Source organism: Alligator mississippiensis, chromosome 3 (assembly GCF_030867095.1).
Source record: "Alligator mississippiensis isolate rAllMis1 chromosome 3, rAllMis1, whole genome shotgun sequence".
NCBI classification, from domain to species: domain Eukaryota; kingdom Metazoa; phylum Chordata; order Crocodylia; family Alligatoridae; genus Alligator; species Alligator mississippiensis.
In genome coordinates, this window is record NC_081826.1 from 189,781,897 (window position 1) to 189,787,243 (window position 5,347).

Here is a 5,347-nt window from a genome sequence, read left to right on the forward strand (position 1 = left end):
TCAGCTCTTTTCCCTGTTTCAGTAATAGGGGCTTTACCCCTCTGCTTCCCTCCCCACCCAGACTGGTCCAGGATTATTTTACCAGTCAGCTACAATGGTACTCAGTATTAACATGGAATGGACTTACACAGGAACTTACTGCTACCACAAACCTCAGCACTTTCTGCTCCAAGTGCAAGTTGAACTTCTTTAACCTTACTCTCTCTCACATAAACACAGTGCACAGAACAGAACATGTGCTGGAACAAGAAGCCCTAATACAATGCAGCACACAAAAATTCTCCCTGGGGGAGAAGAGGAGAGGGAATGAACTACTCCTGACAGATGTTAATGACATAATGAGCTACTGAAAGGTACATAGTAAGTCAGTACAAGAATCTGTTTTGAACAGAATATGTAAATCTCCTTCCATCTATGATCAGGACCTCCTACATTTGTATATCTATGACACTGTACCAGCAATCTCATAGCTGCCTATTATTTCCTCTCAGATAACTGAAGAAAATAGATCCAAAATGCAACTTTCAAAGCAGGGAAAAACAGTGAAGAAATGCATTTTACAGCCACTGCCATCTGAGTTAAAGAGGATCACAAGGCAGGGCTCAGAAGGGACACTAGATCATTCAGATGTGTAAGGTAAGACCAGTGGAACCGTGAGTAATGTAGATTAATGAACTTTTGAAGAACTCCAAATGATAAAGTAAACCAAACACAGTAAAGAGTATGAACTCCAGTCCGCCCCTTTTAATAATTATGATATATTGGAAAGAGTTTTTAATGACCTAGTAATTAGTTGTTTTTCACCTTAAAAGATTATTAAAATGACTATATGTATTTTCAAATTATATGCCTCAGGTTACAAGCATAAAATAATTCTGAATAGCTTTTGATATATCTCTTGTCTAAGGTATTCACAGAATAGCTGTATCTATGACTGCAAAATAAAGCCAAGCAGAAAGAGGAAAACAGCAAAAAGACAAAAATACAAAAAAGTAGGCCAAACACCTGGCCTTTTAGTGGCTCTTGAGGGTTATTCTATACGTGCCATTATTTTGAAAGACTATCCCTTTTAATTACTTCTCTTCCCTCTGTTGATTTATTTTGGTGCCCTTAAAAGATTTATTTATTTTCTTTAAGGTAGACTGTTGTTTTCTGCAAAAAAAAGAGGAAAGATTCAATCTGAAATTAAGTTATTACTTTCTCCTCTTGTGAAGAATGCTGCTTCTACCTATCTCCAAAGTTTTAGAGCTATTTGAAGAAGTCAGAAGCTTTCAGATGTTTTGGTACAACAGTAGTTAATATGCTACTGATATGGAGATAGGTAAATTTGCTTATTGCCAAGTCAGTTGAGTCAGAATTAAGTAGAAGCATGGGGTTTCCTTTTACGGAACATGCATCTTTCTCCTCTAGTAAAATGAGAACTATCGTGCCTTTGAAATATTATGCAGATGGGGAATGTAGGTACGCAAGTACCAGCAACTACATTAATTGTGGTACTTCTGGAGATAGATTCAAAGTATGGTTAACTGCTGGAAAGTAATGCTGCTCATTACCAAGTTCTGCAAGTTTACTGTTTCAGCACATTGAAGAGACCATTTGTTTTCTAACTCAGCCTATGATAAAATAGTCAAGATGGGTGGCTTACCACCAGCAATAACTGTATTATATTAATTAAGAAGTTAATCCTTGTTAATCTCAAAAACAATACAAATAATGGATGCTTGGCACTAATATAAAATTGCAGTGTGATGTTGCACTGAGCAAGAAGAGCTTTGTCTAGCTGACCAGTTTCAAATGGGCTGCCTGAAGATGTATAAGCAACTCATTCTCCCTCTTTCACTCACAGAAGCGAGAAATGTCTCTTAGCCTTTGACGATGAAGAAATAATAGAATAATTCTTCTCTCGCAAAGAACTGAGAAAGACCACGAGGCAGAATGTTTTGGATATCTATGGATTCTTAATTGAAATCTCTGGGTTTATGTTGTGAATCATGTATAGAAGCTTGTGCATCACCTAGTATTGTAGAGTACCCTGCAGCACCCTTAACAGAAGCTCATGGCACCTCAGTTGAAAATCACTGGACTAATGCAATGCTTGATTTTGATGGGGACTCTGTGCACCAATACTCTAAAAACATAAAATAATAATGTTAATAAGGAAAGAAAAAACTTAATTAGGAAACAGTAAAAGGTGAAATTAGACCTTGATGGAGCCTACCTTGACAAAGTACTATACTTTTCATATAATGACTCCTCTACCTCATAAAACCTTAGATGTCTACCAACCTGAAAATAGCCATTTAAGGAATGTAGCCCCTTCCTTCATGTTACAAGGCATGTCTACACATTACCGTTCCCCACCCAGCCCTTCCCCACCTGGTGACGTAGCAGCGAAAACTAACCACGCACTGTGCGCATGGTGCAGTAACCATCCGTACTTCCTTTTGGAAGTACTAAAGCATGGCGCTGTAGCAACATTGCCTTACAGCGACGTATAGACAAGTCCACAGTGACCCCTTCACTCACACCTCAGCACCCTACCTCTGCTGTGTGAGAAAAAGATTATGTTATTGGCAGGGAACCTGGTTTTCTCTGTTTAGAAATCGCAAATTCTCGGATAACCCTCACCCTGCAAATTCTGATTAAAAACCCCAAAATCCATTATTAAAATGAAACACCAGTATGTGTGTGTGTGTGTGTGTGTGTGTGTGTGTGAAATAAACAACAATAGAATACTATAACTATACAACTATATTATAACTATATAATCATTATAATAGAATACATTCTAAATACCTATACATTTTGGTATTTGATTTTTGGATTTTTATCATGAAAACTCAGAGCTCTCCCTGCCCCTTTGCTCACCAGGACACAGGTCCAGGCCCCTCACTCCCAAGCCACAGCCCCCAGCCCTGCTGGTGCCCATCACTCCCCACCCACAGGCCCCCACCCCGCCCAGCCCTGCCAGAGGGGGCCTCCAGCTGCCAGGGCTATAGGGCTAGGGACCTGGGTCTGCAGCCCCTGCCCTCTGCTGCAGCACCTGATCCCTGGCTGCAGTCCATGGGAGGTGGCAGCTGTTGTGGCAGAGCGAAGCATGGAACCCCCCCCCCCCATGGGTGCCATGGCCAAAGCAGAGCCCGTGCCAGGGAGGCAGGTACAGGCTGCTCACTGTGGACTCGGGCTCCCCACCCTGATGCCTTCCCCCTGGGGCCTGCGCAGCCCAGCGGGTGAGATCTGATGCAGCAGGGCAGAGCGGGGCTGGATGGGGAAGCTCACTGCCAGTGCTGGGAGCTCCGTGCCACCCTGGAAAGGTGCCCCTTGCCCACCTGGTGGCAGCAAGGACCACAACTCTGTGCTGCCACCCCTGAGGTTGCCAGGAGGGCAGGGGGCACTTTGCCAGGGTGATGCAGGGCTTGCAGCAGCAAGGAGTTCCCCACCCTGCACTGCTCTGCCCTGCCATACCAGGTCCCACCCACTAGGCTGCAGAGGCCCTGGGAGGAAGGCATAGGTTGGGGAGCCCCAAGCTCACAGCTGGCAGCCCACTCCTGCCCTGTGCACAAATCTGGGGGGCACATGCCATCTCTGAAACTCCCAAGAGTATGAACAGTGGTGGGGAGCCAGCCCCACCCCTTCTGACCCCCAGACAAGCTGCCTGCAGCTCCGTCCTGGTCCCCACTGGAACCCTGCGGCTGCACATTCCAGCCCCAGGCCCTAAGCCCTGTGCACCACCTCAGCTGGACAGAAGGCCAAGCCGTAGCCCTGCCCAACTCCCTCCATCCCTATGGTGGCCTCAACCCCACCTCACCCTCTGGCAGACTTACCTGTGGGAGCTGTTCTCCAGGCTGCCTGGAGGTCATATGCATGTGTGAGCATGCATATGCACATGGCACTCCCTGCCTGACTCCCCCCAGCCCCTTGCAGGCTAGAACTCTGCCAGCCTTCAGAGAGCTCTTTGCAAAAGTGGGAAATCTGCATATTTCTCAGTTAAAAGGGAAAACCCACATTTTTTTCTGTTTTTCCATGGAAAATTAAAAAGCCAGATCCTTGGTTATTGGATACATGTAGCACAGGTAACATATTATTTACCTATAACAGAAGATTTAAAGCTAATTGATCACTAGCACTAGCATACATCAGCGTTCAGTAAACTGTCAGCTTGATTGACATATTAATTGAGTAGAAAGACATTTTTATTAATAAAAGGAAAACATGGAACAGAATAAATGTAGGGTTTTACATCAATATATGCCCACCTCACTCTCATTCTGCTTATTGAGAGTGTTTACCAAAGGAAGCTCTAGTTCTGTAGATATGGATGTACCTGCCTAACTTTGTAAAGAGGACATAGACCCATTAAAGTACATTGTGTGGTCTTCTCCACTCTATACAAGGTTAAGGTAGGTTGAGGAAATATCATCTGTGTGAAGTAGGAGCGAGTGAAAAAGTGATATGTGATACAAGAGAAGAGACAACATCCTTTGACTTTTCTCTTCCAGACTTCCATACCTACACTGATGAATTAGAAGAATCTACTAACATCTCTCAAGAAGGATCATCAACACCTGCTACCAGGATGAATTAGTAGAATTGCCAGCCAGTCCAACTATTTTCTTACCAACACATAAAACTTCTCCACTCATTGCCGGCTCATTGTCAACCCATCTAATTTACTACAGATTTAACATTGCCTTACAGTAACATGTTGAAAAATATATGCAAACTTCAAACTAATACATGACAAAGGAGTGACCTCATTAAGAATACCTTGCATTGGAGAGTTTGCGTAACTTTATCCCAACCTCCCAACCGTGCATTTAGTCCAATAAAAGATATTACCCACAAATATCCATGCCTATTGCCTTATCTAAAGTATTGGATTTTATAAACTCATCATAATTGATTTTTTTTTAATTTATTTTCAAAAATTACATTGGACTGCAACATTAAGTTTGGGAGGAAAACAGGGGAGGTGATGAGACATTGATGAAAGATTGCATGGTAGTGAGGAATTTTACTCATTTACAGAGCATCTAACACTTGGTCTTTTAAAGGGCATGGAATCCTTAGAAATATTTCAGGGGTATTTTCTGAACTCCACTCAAATGTAGATTGTAAGCTCTGTATTTAGATTTTAAACTCTATGAAAAAGGGACCTTCTTACTATCATTCATGCAAACAGGGCAATAGAATGGTGCTGCTGAAATATAGGTTATATTAGTCCTTGTAGAACATTACACTAATGACACCATGCTATATCTACACACAAGCTGGCTTGTACACTGTATTGTGCCATGTAGACCCACCACAGATTACATTCAAGCGATTTCAGAGATATGCATTCAGG

The 5,347-nt window shown here is 42.8% G+C and overlaps 1 long non-coding RNA gene across 1 annotated transcript; it reads left to right on the forward strand.

Annotated features, from left to right (window-relative positions):
- The first annotated feature begins 461 nt into the window (after window positions 1–461).
- Window positions 462–4,848, forward strand: LOC132249134 (uncharacterized). The gene is made up of 2 exons (XR_009460538.1): window positions 462–636; window positions 4,500–4,848. It is a non-coding gene; the product is annotated as an uncharacterized LOC132249134 (long non-coding RNA).
- The last annotated feature ends 499 nt before the right edge of the window (window positions 4,849–5,347 follow it).